This window comes from Plectrocnemia conspersa, unplaced genomic scaffold (genome assembly GCF_051122295.1).
Source record: "Plectrocnemia conspersa isolate PC_06_02 unplaced genomic scaffold, ASM5112229v1 ptg000003l, whole genome shotgun sequence".
In the NCBI taxonomy this organism is placed as follows: domain Eukaryota; kingdom Metazoa; phylum Arthropoda; class Insecta; order Trichoptera; family Polycentropodidae; genus Plectrocnemia; species Plectrocnemia conspersa.
This window is the reverse complement of record NW_028277167.1, coordinates 19153310-19178513: the sequence shown is the minus strand read 5'-3', so window position 1 is coordinate 19178513 and position 25204 is coordinate 19153310. Positions and strand designations below refer to the sequence as shown.

At 27.1% G+C, this 25204-nt stretch overlaps 1 protein-coding gene across 2 annotated transcripts in view; it reads right to left on the bottom strand.

Annotated features, from left to right (window-relative positions):
* LOC148236869 (protein amalgam-like) overlaps positions 1-13235 on the bottom strand; it is a 151678-nt gene extending 138443 nt beyond the window's left edge. The window contains exon 1 of one of the 2 annotated variants that reach the window (XM_088183258.1): positions 12857-13235. The gene's annotated coding sequence lies outside the window, so the exon portion shown is untranslated. The remainder of the gene's footprint in view (positions 1-12856) is intronic. The other variant, XM_088183257.1, reaches the window with a different exon arrangement.
* Positions 13236-25204: the final 11969 nt, after the last annotated feature.

Below are 25204 nucleotides of genomic sequence, written 5' to 3'. Positions count from 1 at the left end.
GACCGCATATAATTTATAAGAAAGGCAAGAGATTCTGTAACGTTCAATCGATATTACAATTTGACAAAGACAAAAGATTCGAGTCCACCCTAATTACTTGAGACGATCAGATTTTTCTTTTTTCAAGCAAAAATATAACGTGAAGAGCTTATGAACTATTAAAAAGGCTTTTGGAAAACATTTACGTAGAAATAGTCTCGATATGTTTTATTTATTAGCACTTAAATATATTAAAAAACTCATAATTTAAGACTTTTAAAGATATTTTTCTTCACATGTATAACAAGTTTATTTAGAGATATTAAATCATATTGTTGTTTTTGTGCTATGTTACTAACTTATCTGGCATTTGTATTAATTAGACATCTTCCTCTATTTATTTAACATTTTCAACTGACAAAGTAGACGCGCAAGTAAATATAAAATTCTATTGTGTAAACAGAAACAGAAAAACACATGTTGTAAATTACTATTTATTAAATAACCTACTTTTTAGATTACTTTTTGACTATTCTTAAAATGAATTCTAATTGTCTTGAAAAAATATAAATTGCGAAATTATTTGCCTAGCCCTCGTATAGAATAATCCTAATTAAGTTCGTTGGAGGTTTACTGTTAAAAATCAATGCCTACTGGAGCAATACACATTAAACCACAACCCAAAGAGCCTTTGAGCATTGACGCAGCAAACTCTCGCATAATTGATTATTACCGATTACACAAATTTACATGTACGGATTTGAACACTCGAATGAGTATCTTGCGGCCACGTTTCGAATCCAATTATTCGACTCTCGAGTTCCGCGTGCGATAATTAGCAAATTAACGATCTAGAGTTGCGCAATTTGCTGCAGGCTACGCCGGAAATGTTCGAAGCGAACCATAAAGCTTACACAATAAATAATCGTAGGAAAAAAGGGCAAAGGAGTCGCAAATCTCGACACGTCCGCGGGATGCCTCCGCGTGTGTGATCCATTAAGCTATCGCGACCGTAAAACATTTATTGCTGCCCGGAAAAGCTCCCCGAAAAGGCCGGAAAAGCGCGAGTGTCATGTATTTATATATATTTTTCTTTTGTAGAATATATAAACATAGGGTAAGTCTGAGTGAGATGAAGATGTTCAAAAAGACTAATGTATGTGAAAACTTTTGTTTTTTGTGTAACACAAATCATATTGATCATATATTAAAAAAAAAACAGTAAAGAAAACTAATAAAAAAAATATGTTAATATGTCACAAAGGTGTCTGTTTTGCTCTGGTTTACTCTTATATCAAAAATCGGTCGTAGAACGTGAGCTTCTCTAAGGGTACAAAGTGTTTGCGTTTGGTACGTGTCATAAAAATATTTGGCATTCCTAGAATTTCCATTTGTGGAATGCTATGCCGTTCTATAAACTTATTATAGCTGGTGGCATGATCCTATCTCTTATGTGTGTATTATTGTGTTTTGCTCACAAGAAATTCTATATTGGACAAAAGGGACGGAAAGAGAGTCGCTGAAAGGTCGCTGGTTCATTTTCAAATGTGCTGAACTAGGCAAAAAAGTGCTCAATTTTTTTGTAGCATCTTTGATCTAATGGAAAATAACACCGCGGGACATTTTCTTATTTATAGTTGAAGAAATAAAATATAAACATATTGTATGCTTATATTTTTCTTTAAATTTTTAATTTATTTAGGCGTATCATCAATGCCATTTATTTATTTATGAATAAAACATTATTTATTTATAAATGAAAAATTTTGGTAGTTGTTCGCGGAATGCAAAATTTGAGCTTAGTCGTACGTGGGGTTTCTGAACGTTGATGAACAACATCTTACTTTTATTAAATTGCAAATGTTACGAACAAATCTAAAACTAATAGTTTTAAAGTAAACTATAACAGAGCAAACTAAACCTGAAAGTTAATAGCTCTATTTTACTGCTAAATTATTTAGATTCATTAAAGGCGTACAATAGAAAGTGGTTGGTTATTAAATATATACATACATATGTGATTGAAAAGACGATGCTAATTTGCACCTTTAAAATCGATAAGTTTTTACTGATATAATTACAAATACCAGAGGTATTTATTAACCTATTTACGTGGCAGTAACTTAATTTAGTACGTGTGACATATTTTTTAGACGGGGAAAGGTATGTAAAAAAAAGCTACTCAAATTTATATTTTTATTTATATGTATGTAGTCAAACATAACTAGTTGTTATGTAGTAATTTTTCTATTTATAAAAGAAAAACAAAATTTGTATCACCGGACAAAACACCCATCGCTCACCTTGACGGAAGCTTGAATGGCGGTACGGGCCAGGTTGACGACCTCTGACATAGACCCTTTAATAAAACGACTTTAATTCTCAATTAAGGTTGATTTGCTATGTATAAATACATTAGTTGATTAATGTAAAAAACTGAATGTGATTGACTGAAGAGTAGAGTTCTAATCGCATGAACAATTTTATGTCGCAATATCACAAGCAAGGAATCTAAAACACTTATCATTGTTGTAAGATGATAATAAAAACATATAAAAGAGTTATTTTACTAATTTTAAGGGTAAAGTAATTGAAATTTTTTTATTTACATACAAAAATAAGAGGAAACAGTTTGAATGAGTATTACAACAAAAACAAATAATGGAAAAGATTTATCAGAACGTTTTTTTTTTAATTTAGGTAGTTCGAAATCGAATATTAAAATAATTGATGATGAAAATACTGATGACAGTTTAATTTATGTGGCGTTAAAAATAAAAAAAGTTAAATAAGCAATTAATAAAGCATCAGAATATTTCTCTGGTATAAAATAATATAGGTAGTCGACGAAATAAAGTTAAGATTTTGCAACTAATCGGAAATCCAAATTTTTCTTACAAATTTTTGTTCATAACTAAACTAACATCAACAGAAAGCGAGCGAGTATTTTCAACGAAAGAAAAATCATTACGAAAACTAGACATATGATATATGGTTTCGCTTTAAATGCCATGGTATTATTGTGTCTACTAAAAATAAAATATGTATTATTATTTTTATAATATAATTTTACAATTTCTGTTTTATTTATATCTATAATTAAATTGTGTTTTTGTATGTAGTTTTTATAAATAATAAATATATATGATAAAAAAATCGCCTTTTATATAAGCAATATCGATTCTAAGAATTGCTGGGCAAAAATCTTAGTCTCGAGACTTAATGAAGTATTTTAAGTTAAAAATGACTATGATATAAAGCTAATAAATAAAATTTATTTAATGTATTATTTTATGTTGATTTTGTTGAATATCTATATTTTTAGTTACTCTTTATAATTAGTTTAAAATGTACGTACTTTATTATTTCTCTAATTCAAGAAAAATAATTGTTTACAATCTTACTTATTTCTTCTTTAATTAAAAAAACACAAAGTTATTTATTCACTTTTCATAATTTACTATTTATAAATAAAAAGCAATTAGAAATATGATTGTATTATAATAGATTATCTATTTATTAGATAATTTAAAATTTAAAAGCATACTGTGATTTATTACTAAAGATACAGTTTAACGATAATTCAATTAATGATAGGGTTCAGAAATACATAAAATCCTCTAATTACTCAACGAAGACGTTTATTGACGGAGTCCGTTATCAAGGCATAAATTTACCTACGATCCTTTGATTAAAACATAGCACCGCCTCGTCATAAAAAATAAATTCACAAATATAATTCAATAAGAATTTATAAATATATAAAAGCATCCGTTGAATTTTGTTCATCATTAAAGCTCCGTTTTCGGATTAATATACACGTACAAAATTAATACAGCTTACGTTTTGAAGAGGGGTGAAATTTTTAGAGGCGACGTCTAATCTTTGATACTGCCGCGAATTATGTAAATATATTTAACATTTTCCCTTTTATATTACACGTTTAAGATTGGGACAGAATTCCTATTCAAAGCATAAATTACCATCGTAATGACTACTTTAAGAATGTGAAACTTCGGTGAGCACACTCACGCACATTACCTACACATATGTACAGCGAATCTTGGCGTAATGCGGAAGAGCTTCCCGAAACACCTTTTACAATTAGATTACGCACATTATTATGTGCTTTATGTGTGTTCTGAACTGTGCGAATATACAGACGGTAACTTCTTACTTCCAAAGATGGCCCTGTTTCAAAGTTTGCCACCCTCGAAGAGAACTTCTAAAATCGTATATTTCATATGTCGAGCAAGCTTTAGTCGGAGGGATCGATTCAACAACACAATGTTATATATAGTTAGAATATTTTATTGGCTTGTTTTATATAACGCAAACATGCGTATGTACGGTAATATTACATAATAAATATATTTTATATTATAGGGCAGAGAATATACACTGTGTTTTATAATATGAAATAAAACGAAAGAGAAGCAAGCAATATAGCAAACGGAAGCGATTGCAAAATAAAATATTTCATTGCATTGGGAAAGAAAATTGTTTGGTTACTATGTATTAAATCATACACATATTTATTTAATTTAACCTTTAACCTTATACAAGGCTGGCACAAACTCGTAATTTATCCATTGACATGATTTATGTCACCGTGAATAAGCAGTATGTCTTGTTTGATACAAAAAAATACATGAAATATATTTTAATATGGTCTATTAAAATAGTTTTATTGCTATTTATTCACTTCGTAAAAATATGCTGGACATCAATGCGCTAACTTGAAACTCTACAACAACATAATTTTGCCATTTACCATTGTTTGCAAAATTTGTTTGAAAAATATATACAAAGGTACATACCATTACAATTTAAAATTTATTAAAGTGCTCATTAATTATGATCTTATTGATATAAAAAAAATTAATGATAAAAATATTTTTTAATCGTAAACGTATATGAAGAGTTCAGAGATAAAACTGCTGTGTTTGTCATTTGTTTACGAAAGAAACAGTAGTGGTCAAGATTTAGTCCATATCTGGAATTTACATTCCGATATTTAAAAATTGAATATAACATAAATTTATTCAAAAAATTTAGCAACTATGGCCATTTAAAACTAAATTCGTGGAGTGGTAGGTGATTAATTAAAAATCCGTAAATGTCAAAGACGGTTTAAATAATTTCAAACGGGAAATTATGATATCAAGTATAGTTCTGGTATAGACCAGCAAAGATAGACAACGATGTCTTAGCTGTAGAAATGGAATCATATTTAAACTATCCATCTAGAAACTATAACCAGTCTGATTCAATGGTGCATACGCACATAAAGAGGATTGGGAAGGCTTGGAGATAGTGTGTATGGGTTTCACCCGAATTAAGCAAAAAAACAAGTCTGCGCGTATCCGCATATCCCAAGAGCTTCTGGATCTTAAAGCTGGTCGCCTTTTCTTGACCATTTGATAACCAGAGATAATACATAAGTTTTATAAAATAAAAATCGTCGTAGAAAATAGTGGTCTCGAAGTCCAGGTTCACTGTAGAAAAATTATGGAAAACTATAAAATGTTAATTTTTTGTGCATTACAAACTTAATATGATACAATTTGTTGCAGAATATATGATTTAATATTAAGGCTTAAATTAATACTTAATTTGAAAATTTGTTTAATATTTTAATATAAAATACCATATAATATATTAAGCTATTATTAATCCATACTCAAACATATATAATAACGTAATCGTGTATTTTTCACCGGCAATTGTGGTTGCCATCAATTTTGTTCTGAAACTTTCCTCGCCAAACTTTCATCATTCATCCTATCCGTTAGTTCCGACAATACACCCCGAGAGCAATTTTTCTCTTAATTCTTCGACATGAATAGCGTTCATTGTTCCATCAATCGTTTTCATATTCTTTCATACCATTTTAAAAAATGAGTCCACTAAAGAAAAAATGTAGATATCATAATACTTTATTTCCACATAAAACCACATAATCGAATTTTTATAGTATTATATTTTCTCTTTAATAATAAAGCGCCTAGAAAACACAAGTAATAAAGTTAATATGAAACCGACATAAAAAACTTTTTAATGGTTCGTTCAAGTATTTTACTCCGTATTTATTTGAATATATAACAGCATCGAATCATTTTTCTCAGAGCGTATAAAAACGATGGAAAGATTTTTATTATGAGTAAAAAATAATTCAATATAGTCGCATTGCAGTAATATAATACAGTTTAGTTTCAACATTGGCTTTATTATGAAAAAAAATTATGTAGATTTAATATTATTTATATAAAACAATATATGATATTTATATAAGCGAATAACCGAAACGTGAAAATACGTTTGCTTTTAAGATTTACACAAAAGTCATTCAGTTTATTACTTATTCATTCACTTCGTTTTGTATATTTGGATTTTGTATGAAGGTTCATAAATGTTTAATATTTTGAAGGCTTTAATAGAATAAATGATTGTCTATAATGTATATTATTTTATGATAAAGGAGGCAACTGGTACTCTTACAATATATGTATGTATATAAAATACTTGGTTGCCACAAATGAAAGTATATTTTTTGTGGGAACATATTTATTTAAATATAATATTCCCTTTTACATATAATCCTTTTGATAAAATTTGAAAACATTACCTGTTCGTTAGTTACTCAATACATTTCTAATATGCTAACTTAATTTTTATATTATATTTTTAATAATTACTAATTGCTACTTACTATCTATTAATAATTTTATTTAGCTTAACAGTCTGATGTAGGTAAAATTCGTTCAAAAGTTGCTTTTGAAATAAGAAAATTAATAATAACTATTTTTTAGGTATTAAATTAAAAAAAACCATAAACATATTTTTTTGTTATTAACTCATTTACAACAATACGAAACAAATCATTAATTTATTAAATTCGGTCTAAATCTTTAATTTAAATATTTTAAAGTTTTTATATTGGCAAAGTTTTAAGCAATCTGCCATAGAGTAACTTTTCAGGCTTTGCGTCGTACAACATAAAATGCACAATTTTATGTTTACCAATTTAATTTCATATATCAGTATGTCTTGGATATATACGAGAGTTTAATATGTAATATATGGTAAAAAGTTAAGTAAATATTCTGAAAAAATTATATTGTTTCATTGTATAATATGTCTGTATACATACATCTCGCGTTTAAGTCTTCTTGATATATAAGAAAATGTTTGAACAAATTTTATAAAATAGGTATATCTCAACAAAGCAGCGGCATCAGCGAAAGGGGAAAAATATAAACGGAATAATAAAAAAAGGAACTCATTCCTTTAATAGATGTTTACATTTATGCGCGTTATTGCTGTCGAGAAGAGACTTTTGTCCCAAAAACTCTCGTGTAGGTTTGGGGGACGATTTCTTTCTTCTTCTACTTCAAAAAAATAAAAAATAAACACCGTCGAAAAATTCGTAGGGTGTAAAAACCAAACTCAAGCTTTTATTGGCTTACGCTCGAGCTTTCGTGTATCTCGGATCCGGAATATAAATCAAGATTTAAAGAGGCGAGACATTAAGGCGATCCGGTATCTCTTTCGCTATATAACTCGCCCAGAAATTTATTAGTTAAATATGCTAATTGTTAAGATTGTGTTCGCTTTTTACGACAACGGACATCCCCTTCTACCGTTCAAAAAAGCTTCTACCCACAACGTTTTAAGCTTTCGACAAATCAAGAATTTATAATTTGTCGTGATACGGCGCCTTCATGACGTTTGACTTTCGTTCTTAATTGAATTCGGAGATTTTGAGAGAGCAAAGCTCAAAAACAGACGTCCAACAAAGAAGCGGTGTATGAATTATATACACAAAGCACACAGTAGCAAAATAAATATTAGTAAGACCCATTTCTAATTAATAAAATTAATTGATTTATTTTTTACCTGAATATTATTTTGATTTTTTTAAGCTTTATAAATAAAAAATAAGATTATATTTTCAATAATGATTAATTGATTCTAATTATTATAAAATATTTATTCAAGCAAATAATTATTGGAAATAATAAATAAATTATTTGCCGATTCCGGATAAAGGTATTTTTTGTACAAAATCCAATGTTTTTAATATTTTTTCTTAAAAAATACAAATATGTATATTGTAATTTAATGTGTTTATTGTATTTAAATTTAAAAAAATTCTAGCTATTTTTAGCAAAGTAATTGTTTTTGTACTCAAAGTACTTTTTAAAGATAATGCATTATTTTGTTATAGTTATTATGACTTTTTTACAGTTGTTACGATATTATGTAAATATGTTGCAATATAATATAACACTAAAAAAATATTAGGGGTTACAAAAGCTGAATTTTAAAAAACCTGTAATTAAATTAAAGTAATTTTAGAACTTGATTAAAATCAGTTATTTGTGAAAAATATATAATAAAATAAAGTTAAACTATAAATAACTTTTTATATTTATGTATGTATTTATCTTTATAAAATATTGCTTTAAAAATGGCTAACGAAAAATTATTTAAAAAATCTTGCCGTTCGAGAAGCAAAATTACACGAAAAAATTTTTTGGTGCATCAAATATAAATAAATTTAATTTCTTTTTATATTAAATATTTAGATTTGATATTAATTCATCAGATCTCTAAAAGGCCTTTTCGTCAGTAATTTGCAGAAACAATTAATAGTTGTAATGAAGAGTTTAGAAAAATTTATAAAATAAAAAGTTATTATATATATTATTTCCTGCCCTTTTTTATATTAAATTTTATAATTTGATCACTTAATGTTAATAAAAATTATTTAATTCCTTCGCTAAATTGATTATAAAATATTTATCAATGTAATAAAAAAATAAATTAGCAATGGTAATGTTGCTATTTGTGGTAATTGATGCCTAATCGATTATTTAATAAAAAAATACTGACGGTTAAATCAAAGTAACTGGGTACTCATTGTCAACTTTTTACCTACTATTTCAAACTTACTGACTATATATTTTATAATAAACTGATCATTTAATTTGTTGTATTTATTGTAAACATATAGAAACAGAGAGACTATATTGTAATCATGAGGTTCATTAAATGCTGTTTAATTTATTAAGTTTTTAATTAAATAAAATATATTAATAACCATAGATGTCAGTTAAATTCATAAATTAATGAGCTTATATAAATTATACAAAAATCGTATTCAGTAAATTATTCACCAAAGTAAGCTTTAATATTCACCAAAGTAATTTTAGCATAGAAAAATATTTTAGACAAACACTTTTTACTATTTTTAATAATTGTCAAAAACTTTTAATTAGGTTAAAAACTTGATAAACTAATGAAGAAGCGTCACAAAAAAGTAATTTTTTTTATAGGAACCAGTGGCATATTTAATGATTATATTTGAACCACAATAGTTTATTAGAATGTTTGAAAAAGTGTGTAGCTTTTAAAATTACTTTCTTTTATATATTTAATCAATAAAAATGCTTTAGTACGTAATGGTTAGCTACAGCATTTATTTTGGATTAAAAAGCTTAAATTCATTGGTATTCGGTTAAGCAACCTCGAAGAAGAAACAAAAACCAAAAATATTTTATAATTGTAATTTTGTGTAATTCATTGTGTTTTATTCAGTTATAAAAAATGCATGCATTTTGCGCTATAAATAAAACCACAAAGTGAACATATTTTATTGTATTATAAAAACATTGTTTACTTTCAATTTGTTAATTGAATTTTTTAATGAAATAGAGTGCCCGAAAGCTACTTCAGAATATGATTTTATTAAACTATAAAAAAAACTATTAGACAATTGTGTTCTATTTTATATATTTTTTTAAATATATGTACCTATAAAAAAATATTTACGTCGAAGTTAATACGAGAATTGCATGTAAAGCACATTTTTATAAATGACTTTTTAATCAATGAATTATAAATTAGTATCACTTTTTTCTATCAAACGTAAAACAATGTTTATCATCAATACACATACATACCTATATCCAGTATGCTCATATGCGCACGTAGGTATAGATATAAATTTTTAATAGATTTTTTTTACGACATTATATATCGGCTCGGCATTCCTTTCATCGCTCTCGGTTTCTCTAAATCAATTTTTATGAAAATATTTTACGTAATAAAAATATACTAGGGTAGTGAGTGCGTGTGTGTGTACTAAGCTTTTGTGGGAAGTATAAAAAAGACCCGAAAACGCCGCTGTGAAGGTTCCATCGTCGGAATTAAATCGGTCCTGTTTTATGGCCGCAAACGAATTCGGCTTTATTGGCAAAAACCGGTGTAAAAATACGAATCGCAATCGCGAACCCTTTCATTACTTTCGATGAATTCGTCATTTTATGGAAATTAAACAATCCTCGCCCAAATGAAATTGTACACGTAGCGAATGAAATTGCAATTTTATTTTATGTTAGGCGCTTTTTAATTCGGTTACGACGAATTGAAAGCCTGGATTTAAACGCATAAATTGCTAAAAACGCAAGATAAATACTTTAGTAATATTAGCAAATAACTTTTAATTAAAAAAATAATTAAAGCCCTATTCAAATTAATTTTAATGGGCTTATAAAAAATAACATACAAAAAGTAAATATTTGGAGTAATTATTTTTATTTATATTTTGAGAACTTAATTTATAATTATATTTTTTACGTTATTAAATATGTTTACCTAATTTTTTTTTAATAAAATTTTAAGTATAATAGATTAAAAAAATATTTAATGACAAGATTTCAATTGAGCTTTTAATAATATTTACGGATTATAATTAAAGTGTTCCTTTTTATTTTGCGTAACTTTCAAAATTTGGTATAATTGATTCAATTTAATATATTTTTTTCATTGTATATAACACATATATTAATTAATTATTCGTTATTTAATATATATATATATATTTTTAAGTGAAATAATTTATTTTTCAAGTAATTATTTATTTAACTCAAATTTACCGCCAAAGAGATGAAAACAATAGCAATACAAATATATGTAAAATAATTTTTTTTTTAATATTATTAATTTTCAGTTCAATACAAAGGAGTAAGCACTATCAACAACTACCAAATAAATTGTGGACACCAGACTAAAATTAAATTTGAAAAATTAGGAACATCTATTTTATAAATAATTGATAGATGTCACTTTAAATATTTATCAATATTATTATTCGAGAAATTAGAAAAATCTATGGAGACCTAATCTGCGATATTGCCACGATAGTAATTAAAAAACACTAAAGTTCATGTGGGATTCGAGCACAGGTCTTTCAGGCATTAATCAACGACTCATACCATTAGTCTATCGTGCTGGTAAATATATAAATATATAAATAAGTACAATAATAAATAGAATAAAACAAGATTATACAATAAATAGTCGGAAGACAGAAGAAAATATACTGCAAATACTTTGTTCAGCTTTCATTTTACTTTTTTTGAATACAATATATATATATATATATATATATATATATATATATATATGTGATCGCAACTAACAAGCGTTGTACGGAGCAGAAAACTGTAGCTTAGAAAAGATTTTAAGTAAATACTTTCAATAAGAAATATGTATTTTTTCAAACAAGCTTTCAAATTTTTATTGTATCTTTTCTTATTTTATAAAGTATTTTATTGTATGAACTTATGCTACATGTACAGCATATTTTATTTTATTTTAATTTAGTACTTATATATAAAAAAATCTAAAACTACTTATTTCTTTTAAATGTGAAGGGAATTGTCGTCAAAACTTTGATTTTAAATTATTTATTTGCGAAAAAAATGATATAGTGTCTAATATTTTATTTCCCAGTTCTATTTAATTTATTTAATTATTCTGCTTTTTATTTTTGAGGGAAAAAAAACCGCCTTTCAATCAATAACTATTTTATATTATTTAATGTTTATTTGTGCGTGAAAAAATATATATAGTAATTAACATACAAATATTTTATTGAAACAAAAACCAACAACAGATAATAGGGAAGTATATATGATATATGCATTAAAAACTGTAACATTTCAGTGAATACGTGTTATTCATATAGAGCCGGTAAAGTTAATCCAACACATATTTTACAAGCGAAAATAATCTTATATTTTACATATTTATTATTCAATATGTAGTTTAATTGCGTAACAGTTTTCTTTGAAATTCTGTACAAATTATTTTCTCACATATCAAAGACAAAGCAAAATAACAACACTCAATTCGCTTTACAAGAAAACTCATAAGCTTAGGAATTTAAATACAAAGCTTTTTACATGTTATTATACATAATAATATGTTACACATATTTTAATGCCCTCTTTACTTTTAGTCATTTTTATTAGAATTAAGATACTCGTTTCTCTTTGTTTTTAGACAATATCATTATTATGTGATTATTAACGATTTATTATGATATAATCGGCTCGATAGAGCTAGTTGTATGAATAACATATTTAAATTAACAGTAGAGCTAGTAAGTATTACAAATTACAACATTATATATGAATCGCCCTTATTATATGTTTCTATCTACCAATACCTAGATTATTTTTTTAAATAGGAATCTGTTCCTCATTTTTGTAATGCCGAAAATACGGAAAAGGTAATTAGATTTAAATATTTTGACACGGAAAGCGGGAAGGGAGGAAAAATTAAATTTTAATAATATTATCAATGTATGTGTTGTATTGTAAACTAATTATGTAGTTTGTTATTTATTAATAATTTAATTTTAAATTAAACCTAATTATGCCACAATTTCAAGTTGACAATATGTAATTTATAATTAATGTCTTTTAATAAATTAGAAAATTTTTAAGCCTATATAAACTTTTTTTAACAAATACAACTCTACTCTTTTAATAGTAAAACATATAAACGTGACAAAAAATCTTACCAAAGTTCCTTATGATTTAAATCACACTTCTCTCACAACAGTATCTTCTTATACAACTCTACACAATCTTAGGTTAATTTTTAAACACTGAAATTATTCTTTCGTTGTAGTTTTCAACTTATTAAATGCATTATTAGTAATCCAAGGTCACCTCACTTTTCGGTTAGCAACTTTTGAGTTGAAAGCATCACGGTCCGTATTTGTCCGCAACGGTGGTCGTTTGTCGCGCCATTACGCAAAAACTTTGTTCGGTTAAAGTGCTTAACGCTACTATGGTAAAAGTACACTTGTTCCGCACTTGCGCGAAGTGGCCGCGAAAGCTCTGAAAGCTCGTATAGAATGTGCTACGTGCACGCGACGAGCTCGTCGGGTCAGGACTGAGGCAGTATAGTGGGGAAGAGATGGGCGCGTGCGCGAAAGCTCTCACGGTGGAAAAGCTCTTGGACGAAAAACTTCACGGTCGGCCGCCGCGGAAAGTCTTCTTAAAGACGATTGAAAAAAATGATAATAAGTTTATAATAGGAAGAATTCGAGATCAAAATACAATATAATGGTGGCTTTACGGGCAAAGAGACATTATATACAATACGTTAATCAGTGGCTTTTAAACAATTCTTTGTCATATTGAATATAAATATTTAAGTTTTGTATAACTGATATGATATTTTTACAAATTATGAATTGCTAAAATTATAATTTTACTAAAAGCAGAAAAAGAACCAGACGATATTTTCCCCTACAGACCGGTAATTTGACAACTAGATTTAATGCGGAAAAATAAATAAATAATACATTCACTTTCATGTATTTATTCTTAAAAGAAAATCTAGATAAAACAGTCTCGAATCTATCCCGAAAATATTTTTTAAAACATGTCATTTCAGTAAAATCATACCGATGTATAAATGTTACAGTGAATGTGTATTTTTTGGTAAAGTTCACTAGTTGAGTCCAAATACATTTTCACTAGCAGATATATATTTATACTAACATAACTTTAATTTAACTGATATGCTGCTTTAAAATGTCTATGAAACTCAATTTGACAGTTGCCAAACGTCCATTTGCTGCTCATATCCAAAAATAATCTAATGAGTTCTAAAACAAATTATAGTTGTATAACTTTCATTAGATCAAGTCTAAAATAAAAACTAAGCCAAATCATTTGTCAGGGGGAAATAAGTGGAAGAATAAGTACAGATAGACATCGCATCTCACATATTGTTCCACAGCTTGTCTGCATTTCGATATGACACGTTGTTTTAAAAATATGATTACCGATATTACTATGCACTTCTAAATATAAGAGGACTGATCAAAGTATTTTCAAACCGAATTTTGGTCAATAGGAGAGCTCAAAACAATTATCATTTCTTAAAAGGCAAAAATTAACGCTAAAAGCAATAAAATCGTGTCGGCGCCGTCGCAGTGGGAACGCTCGGTAGAAAGCGCTACTGAATCAGAAATATAATATAAAAGAGACTGCAAAATATTCTCTCAAAATTTGGCTCTCTAAATGCCAAATCAGAGCCAATAAAACTAAAGAAATATATTTTACATTTACTCTAAGCGAAGATAGTTGTCCTTTGGTATCCCTTAACGGGAAATGGATACCACAAGAGATTTATACTCAGTATCTTCGATTATATTTCAACAGAAAAGTGACTCATATTTAGAACAAACAAAATATCTGAGACTTTTATTTTTTTAAGGTAATTAGAATATATAGTATTTATTATAAATTACACATAACCATGCGTTCTACAAACATAATAAAAAGCCTTATATGGATTTAATATATTATTATTGTTCTGAAGTTAATTTGCCAATAAAAGTATTTTGGTTAAAACACTAGATACAGAACTTATTAGAAACTCACTAGAATGATTTTTTTTCACTAAATTTAAAAGCTAATTAAATATTTTAAATAAAACTAAATACTTAAAATAATTATAAGTACTGTAATAACCACAGTTGCAATAATCTTAAAACAGATCTTAGCTTGTTTTTAAATTTTGGACTCATATACAATATAAGTTCAACATTTATAAATTGTCTAAGGCAGTATCTGTTTTATTATATATAAGTGGAGAGTCAAGAGATTGACTATATTTCATTAAAATGTATCTTATATTTGCTTTACCAGTAAACTTTAATCTGAGGCTTAAAATATACATATGTATGTATAATATAAATGAGCTAGTAACATACACATACCTTAAATTTCATCAAGTTAGTAAAATTATAATCACATTTAAATTTTAAATAAATTGCAGCTATAAAAGTGGTTAAATATAACGGATTTAAAACAAAACTAACAACCTAACCTAACTGATTAAGTAAAAAAAGTTTAATGTGTTGCAAACAAAAAGTTACAACTCTAGCAAATTAGAACATTTTATTTATATAGTTTCTATATTTTAAAACTAGAAAATATTTTTAAATATAGTTGGAATTTATATACATTACAGATTATTTACAAGTTAACTATAAAATATCTATATATTTAAAAATAAAAATTCGCTAAAAAGACATTTGATCTATTTATTAAAAGCATTTGATTATAAAATAGGTAAATGCATTCGTGTTATATGAAAACGAACAGTACCCATTTCTAATAGAAATTATATATTGAAAGTAAATTATGCGTTATAAAAGACTTGAACATATAGTATATTTATTTATATAATAAAAGTATATATATATTATATGATATAGGACTGCTGATTTGATATTTTTATAACGCAATTATTAGAATTATTACTTTTCTCCGCACTGATTGCAATATCTTCTAAGATACTTTTGTGACTGTCGTAAAACATTTTTTTTATATAGTAAGTATCAGTGTACAAATAAAACTAATAATAGTATTTTGTATAATATAAAGGAAAAATACGCAACTTATGTACTTACATAACATTACGATCAACTTGTTATTACCTAATTTTTCATCCTTTTGATATTATTATATGTTCGAATTACCAACGACTCATAAATTATAATTTGTACTCAGCGTTGCGTTGCGATTTAATAGATATAATATATCATAAGATAACATGCAAAGGTAGCAAAATGTGTTATATTACACCTACGGACATTTAATAAGCATTTACACTGTATATATAATTTAATGCATGTGAATAGTGCTATAAAATATTTACTAGTAATTTTTTTATATTTATTATTTAGATTAGAATCATATTATTTTTAAATTAAACAATGAAAAAATTAGATTAAAAAATAGTTCACAAGAATATGATGATTTTTATAAATTATATTTATTCTAGATGCAATTAATTTTCTCAACTAAGAAGTGTCATGTAATCGTTGTTTTAATATTAATAAAAAAAATTGGGTATATTACTAATTAATTATATCTTAATTTAACACGTATAATTTGTTTGCCGTATATATGGTATGGTTAGAACATATTTCTGAAGCATATAATTTGCGTTCGTATAGGTAAGAGGCATTTTTTATACACGTATACTTGTTTCTGTGTATAAACATGATAAAGGTAGCTTTTCGGGTTACAGAATGTATGTTTTTAATACATGTAACTAACACACAGTATTCACGTGTACATAAAACATCTTTTGCCTGTTTAATATAACAAGCGTTTATTACTTTTTATTTTTCTAAGTCGTATAAAATATTTCGCTTTTATTAATCCTAGTATATGCAAGAATGAGAGCCTTCTAACGCATATGGGTGCATAAAAATAAGCTTTGTTATAATATACACCCTTAGATTATTTTTTTGAATATCATTTTTTGTTGATTTAACAAAAAAAAAATCATATAACTTTGCGAGCTAGTACCGCATATTCTACTTATTTTTTATTTTTTATCTTTCACTCGTGTGAATTATTTTGCCACCTAGCCTCTAAAATTAGTCTTATAATGGACAACTTTCGGTTTATTTATCAAAATTCGCATAATTTATCGATCCTTACTAATATTGAATTCTAATGACATAATCCAAAGACTTTTGAAACTTCTCATATGTTCCTTTATCAATTCAATTTTACTGCTGATAAAAGTCATCTTCTCGCATTTTAGGAAAACTCTAGATGTTTTCAGTTGATATTAATTAATCTTATACAATAACCAAAGTTAATATAACCGTCCACCTTTTGTATAAATTGCAGATTTAATTTGGTCGGTCACAACTAAACACCATGAATTGTCTTATTCATTCCGAAAATGCGTCTAAAGAACAAAAGGTATACAAAACTAATACTTTCGACAATATGCTATTTGATTTGTGGTCCTTTAACGATTAAGAGATAAATATTAAATTTATTATCCATTATACTATTATTATAAAAGTTTCTTTGCCAAGACTAAATTTGTTACCTAATTTATCATAGATTTTATGACATTTATAAATTATATTTTACTTTTGTCATATTTTTTCTACAAACTAAATGTTTGATCGCCTTTTTATGTATCTGTAAAATATACAGACACATACGCAGAAAAAGCTCTGTCAATCATTTTGGATATGGAAAAATTGAGCTAGCTCTAGCTTCGATGAGAAAGATTTTCAACAGAAATCTCTAAGCACTTAAAACCTAAAATTGAAAACAGGGCATTGCTTTGTTTCGAAATGCAAAATGAAGCATTTTTATTTTATTCAATATTTTTATGAATAGTAATTGTAAATCTCAAATAAAATAAAACAGTAATCATATAATATTACTCTCCAAAATGCTATTGATCGACATTTATGGGATCTGTGTAAAAACGCAATGAAAAGAAAATATTCCTATTTCACCACTGCTATTTTATTAATTTTAATTGTATTACATTAAAAAAACTAAGAGCTATATTTGAATAACTAATAGCTTCAGTGAATTGTATAATATATATTTTTTATATTTATTTATATATACATTTATAAATATTGTTTTATATAAGTTATTTATTATTTACACCGTATTTTTTAACTGATGGGTTGAAAAACAGAATGCAATAAAAATAGGCTCACTTTATTATTCTAATGTCAGATGGCTGTCTCACGGAAAAGTACTTCAGCGAGTTATATTATTACGCGATCAGAATAAAATTATTTTAACATAAAAAGATAACCTTTTACGTGGATTTCTTAAGTTGTATTTAGATATTTTTTTCCGGAATAAATACATCAAAAAAAAAAAACAAGATAGAATCAAAAATTTGCTTTAAAAGTAAGTTAAATAAAATAAATGTAATATTTTCTCACATGAATTTTATTATTTTTATGATTAAAAATAATGTATTGATAGTTAATTTAAATAAATTGCATAACTATTTTAGCAATATAATTAACTTTCAAGAGTAACGCGTTGTAATGAAAAGTGTCAAGGCATTTTTATAATTTTAATAAAAGCTCTGAGTGTTTGTATGCATTCTAGTTGAAATTAGAAAGCTCAAAGTCTTTGAACATTACTAAGCAAAGCACTAAAAATGTATTACTTATTAAAATAATACACAGTTTTATATTATTTACTACAAAAACTGAATTGCCGAACAGATTTTAGCATGAAAACGACCTAAGGCACAAAATATATAACATAAGAATAGCAAAATTTATTGAGATTTTAATTTTGTATATAAGTTTTTGTATGGGTTTCAAAATAAAAACTATTATTACCATCCTGATTGCTGTTTTAAAAATAATATGACACCCGTCGGCTTAAAGAAGGTATACGACTTCTAGGTTCTGTTAATGAAGGAGTATAGATTCGAGCTTTATAGAGTTTGTAGACATATTTCTACATACCAATTTGTATTATATTTTAAATCCTTAGAAAATAAATATTTCTAAAAATAATATTGCTGTATAAATCTTATACGACAATATTCTTCATAGAAATATTACTAAAAAAAAATAAAAAACCTGTACATGCTTATTCTAGCAAAGTTTAGTATTCATTTTAATTTCAAAATTGTTTTTAAAATCAGTTTGTAAAATTTTGCCTTTTTTAATTTGCATAATACATGATTCAATAAAATCTTACAATAGAGACAGTTACACGAACATCATGTCTAAAATACCACCAAAAAATAACGATACAAATTAAACTACAGAATAGGTGTATGTAGACGATATTGTAATAATACAAAAAATGAAATACATGACAGATTTCATACAAAATTTGCAAGCACCGTACTTGTAACAAGTACTTGTTTTCAACAAGTAGTAGAAAACCACCGTTAACATTTAACCCGTTGTATGATTTGACATACGAAAATGTTCAAAAAGCAAATCTCACTTTCTAGGGGCAAAGATATATTTTGTTGGTCGAACAAACAAGTGCAACAATTGATTGAATGATCTCTGCATTGCTATGATTCGTCGGAGAACTATTCAACCTACAATACATAAGGTCGGTATACAATGGACGATCACGTAGAGAGGAAGAGGGACAGATGCAGAACGATATCGGCGGACTACGAGGACTACGAGACATACTACGAGTTTTGCGCAACATATATTAAACATTATCTTTTAGCGTAAAAGGATCCTAAAATCACAATTTTATCATTCGTCCAAGCTGGTAGCATAAAACGTATAAATGGATTTGCAAGAATTTAGACACACACATGCTTTTATACACATTTCAGACTTTAAGACCTGCTGTTCCACTGTGATTAACAAGGGCTTCTATATTTTACCGACTGATATTAACACCTAATTTACATCGGTGTATTGGTATACGTAATTACTTGTGGTATAAAATTGTTTTATATAGATTTACCGAGCGTCCCACTGGCTAAATATAGTCACACCACTCGAACGTAAAACCTCAAATTGTGTTCTCAAAAGCATGCAACGTATATTATTAATTTATATCATCTTAATGGTTTATTTCTTGATTCATATAAAAAGGCTATTGAATATTATCTGGGCTATCACACATAAAAATAAATTGTATATAATGGAACCACCTTGAAACCACCGATAATTTAGTGCAAGCATTATATTTGAAATGGGTTCATCTTATAGCCGCAGATAACATCGCTTTTGTAAACACATTTTCACGACACACACTCACGTTCTCGATACGTAGGTGTGTAACACACATTGCACATATCGGAAATTATCTGTTTGGCAAGGTCTTATCAGATGATTGAGGGGGAGAATTGCGAGCAGATAAGCAAGAAGAAGCCAGCGGACTATTCATTCCCTGGCGGCGCCCGTCAAAGTAGCCGTTTGACGGTGAATCGCGCACAGGGCCGGATCGGGTCGATAATAAAGCGTGAGCTTTTGAATTTATTGACACGGGATGATAAGGGGTTGACGTTGGATACGACCCAAAGAACGTATAATGTAATCATTTCCATGTTGCCGCCGCTGGAAGAGAGCAGTTGAAACTCAATCAGCTATGGTCTAGTCCGGTTTCCACATTCGCGTATCTATAATATATAGAACACGATTTTTAAATTTAGATGATTATTTAGTATATATAATATTTCACTAAAAACTATAATTTTGTAGATTTATCTTTTTGCAAATAATTTTATTTATTTTGCAATTTAAATTTGAAATATATTATAATAATCTTACATGCATTAATTACTCGTACATATGTTGTCCAATTTACATGCACTTAATATACACAGGCTCTTAAAGTAAGTCCATATTAGATTGTCTAACAGTTGTAAGTACTAACACCTATTTTATTTTTTCGAAGAACTGTTTTACATTCACAATACACCTTAAGATCATGCCGATACATGCATATCTAAAAAAACCACTAAACACAATATAAGAAATCATCTCTGAACGAGCAAGTACACTCATATCGTTGCTAATATTCAACAATTCATATAAAATAAATCGCTAATATTCAACAATTCACATAAAATAAACACCATTAACATAGTATTGTATAATATTTATCGGATAAATCATGTGAATTATTTCAGGGATCGTAAAAGAGTAGGAATGCTAGTTTCTTCCTCTTTTCCTGATTGTATATACGACAAAATACTGTCTTTATTTCACTTAGAACTTTCACTTAGACAACTAATTCGTTTCTACCTTGGAATATACGAGAGCTTAACCCAAAATCGAACCCAACGAAGTAATCGCTAAATCAACCTAGACGATCTTTCAAAGCATGAAAAAAGCAGTGCTTTTACTCATTTGTCCGAACTGATTGAGCCAAGCAGTCACCTTGAACCTTCAAGACTTGATCTTCGAGACAAATTGAAGACTACTACTATGCAGTAAAATGCTAAGATTAACGCAGCACGAATATGTATATATTATTATTATCCATTTGATGCACAAATTGTTCGGTATTATTTCAACTGTATTAATGACGATATTTAACGATTTTGTAGACCAAAATAAACGGTTTTGCAACTGCACAAATATTATACACTTATAGTTACTTACATTTCAATGTTTATCTGTTTAATAGAATAGAATTACAACTTAAGTAACTTACAGCAATAATATTTATTCGTAATTTTCTAAGATTATCTTTAAAACAGTAAAGAACGAAATTTGGCTCCGATTTATTTTTTGCTGTTACGTTTAAAAAAATAATTTTAAAATACAGTTTTAGCTTAAAAATAAAAAAAAACTGCGAAATTAAAATTTCACATTATGTAATCTTTTACATATACTATATTAAGTATTTGTAAATCGGTATATTAAATTAATTATAATTTATTATCAAGTCAAATTTTAATTAGATTTTTAAGTGGTATTTTTTTGAAAAGCATTTAATTATATTAAATTGCTAAAACTGTGTACCATTAATATATTAAAAATAGACATAATATAATTTGATTTGCAAGATCTGATAGAATAAGATGTCTACGCTAATTATTCGTAGAATTAAAGCAATTTAAATTCGCCTGCTATTTTCTAGATTAAACCAAATTTAAATTGTATTAGACGCTTTAATATATGATAAGGAGAATTTTCGTCCGCGGCAAAAGAGCGATTAAAGTAAAATATCTTGTATTTGCCGAAACACAGACCTTAGGAGCCAAAAAAAGGAAAGAGAAGAAAGAATAAGTATGATTAAAACTCTTGGCGAAACGCGGTTACTTGAGACCCCCGTTGCCGCTTGAAAACTGACATTTGCCAGTAATGAATGTTGGATATTTTAGAAAATTGTAACATTTTTTTACCCTCTACGGGACTAAAATTTTCGTACAAAAAAAATGTAGCAATATACGAATGAGTATAAATAAAACGAGTATCATAAACGTAAATTAATTATAATCAAATTAATTGAATTGGTTCTTAACCGGAGCGTGACACAACAGCTCGTTATAATAGCTAGGGTTTAAAATTTGCGGCTGGTTTAATTGCGGCAATGTTTTATAGGTAGATTTAGCATTATAAGTGAATCGAATAATTATTATTAAATTTCTGCAAAAACATAAATGCGCCGCTTTAATTTCTGAGCTTTGGCCATTTGTAGGCGAAATCTCCGCCCTTATTTTTATCCTCCTCTTGCAGGTAATTCCATTTCCATTATTAATTTTAATTATATTTCCTGAGCGAGCCGGATTCTCTCTCTCTATTTCTCCTTAAAGACCCTAAAGAAGGTTGACTTTAAACATCGTAAGCGAGAAAAGTCTGGCTGAAAATCCATGTATATGATTAAATACGCATGAATTCATCGCAACATTGTATTAATGAACGGATATTAGAGGAGAAAAAGCATATTATTTTACAATAAAATATATACAATTATATATAATACATACATATATAAATTCATTTTGATAATCAATATACATGTTAAAATATCAACATTGATGACGCAAAAGTAAAATAAATATATTTATTACCCACGAAATATATTACATATATATATAGATAAGTACAAATAATAATTAGGGAATAAATTAAGCATCGTTTGAACTTATCAAGAAACACCGTCAAATGGGCGATGGTCTTCTGGGCAATACGATAATATTACAATACAAATAAATATGTAATGAAAATTAAATTTTTATCATATTATTTATTAACGTGATCCCGTTAATATTAGTGATTTACTAATAATTAATATATTGCTAGTATTTTTTAAAAGTTAAAAGATAAAAATAATATACGGTCTAAACAAGATATAAATTATATATTTTACTTATCTTTGGTGAATAATTAATCACAAAATATTACTTAAAGCGTTTGATTTTTTTTATTTAAAAGCTTCTGAGAGTTTGTTGGTATCAGAAAATATTTTGGTTTAAGCTGGTAATATTAATATAGACACCTATTGCTATTGATGAATGTTTATTGTGGGTTTTGCGCTTTATGATGATTCTTTATTTCGATTGAACCTTGGAATTAACTGTTAAAACAAACTTTCAGAATTTGCATAAATCGCATAGTTACAGTTTATTTTAAACTACATAGGATAGTTCCAATAATTCAGAACTAGCGCTCAGTATACTTTTGAATTTTGACTGAAAATGTTTCGTTGCGTCTTTGAACAGTATTTTTGTCGTGGTTTTAAAACACTTTGCCACAGTGATATTGTGTTTTTTTTTAAAACAGGAAAAAACAAGTATGTATCTTTATTTTGTATGTGTTATTTATCGATTATTGTTAAGAAAGACTTATTTGAGTTACCCTGACTTATATTCTTCATAAATGGGTGGCACGATACGTGTTAAAGAAAAATATACTTGGAAAATATATAAAAAATAAGGGAATAAGACACTTGAAACATTCCCAAAATTATTTTATATGATAAATGAAATGTGAGAGTTACTTGATCTCAAAAATATAAATATAAATTATGAAATTGCAATTCATCGAGCTGCTTTGCGTACAATTTTTCCATAAGCTAACATAAATGGTTGTTATTTTCATCTGCTACAAAATCTTCGAAAGCATTAACCTTCATGTAATTTTTTGATTATATATGATTCTTATGCGCAATTCAATTTAAATTGTAAAATCATTACTTCACTTTCTTTCATTCCAGAACAAAATATTTTACATGCTATTTCTAAACTTTAGAAGCAATTTAAAAATGGTTTACGAACGTCTATATAACAAGGTTTTCACTAATTTTTCCATCCAACATTTGTTCTGGTAACATAGAACATTATATGGAAAGGACCAATAACTTTACCGAAGAATGTCATCGGAAAATGCAATTGAGCTTTGGTAGAAGATCAGATCATCTAAAATTATGAATTTCTATCAATGGTCTCATAGGCGTTTTGAAGAAGTTTACGAAATATTATTTTCGTTTTAAGGTACGATGAAAAATTTCATAGAATATTGACATGGTATTGTATATAATTAAAATATGAGTCAGTAATTTTAACATAAATGGTTTTTAATTAAATAAACTCATTAGTTTGAATGTATATTTTATTCACAAAACATTTTTTTATATTTTTCACCCACATGACCATCGCCCCCTTTAAATCATCTGTTTGCCCATTGCCTAGTACCACTACCGATATATTAAATGCGTACTGATAAATTTAATACGGACTGGTATGTTAATAATGATTCAAAAGTATTACTTCAATATTTTTGCAATAAATTAATGAAAAAATAATAACCCTGCTGTAATTTATTACCTCACACTTATGATAAATAGCAAAACCATGGGCTTAAAATGTAAAATAATAATTTGTATTGATAACTGCATATTTTTAAGATAATTATAAATTAAAAATGTGTTAGCTCTATTTATTCAATTATTATATGTAGCTGATATTTTAGGTTTTCAAATTTATTGTAAAGGGCTCCGCAGTTTAAAATAGGTGCTACAACAAAGTTCAATATATTTGATTAACTATTGATTAGGAGAAAAGCTATCAAATCAAGAATAAGAAATATTTGTAAATAAAATATAAAGAATAAAAAATACAGGCCTTTTTTGTGTTGGAGTTGATACTTTTTTATTTATTATATTTTTCAACACACTGTGTTAGGTACACAGTGTATTGAAAAATTACACTAGGCACAAATCATAATTTTTATTTTGGCAACAGTTTCAATAACCATTTTATATTATAAATTGATCGTTTAACCACTATCAAAACAATTTTTAGATATAATACTAGAGTTTTTTCAGCATGAAAGTCACTTATTACTACATTTAATATATGACACCCACTATAAACTTATTCTGGGTTGGAGGTTGGAAGCATGAAATTAAATTAGGTTTTAATTCAGCGTATAATTAGCGTAGATGACTTACTCAGTATAATATCTAAGCTTGAGCATATTTATTTTAAGACCTTTTTCAATATGAAACATTTAGCTGACGTTTAAGCTTCAGATCGATCCTGATATCTGATAGGGCTTTTATTTGCACGACAGCGATAATTCGAATAATGATATTTTTGCATTCTCACTAGA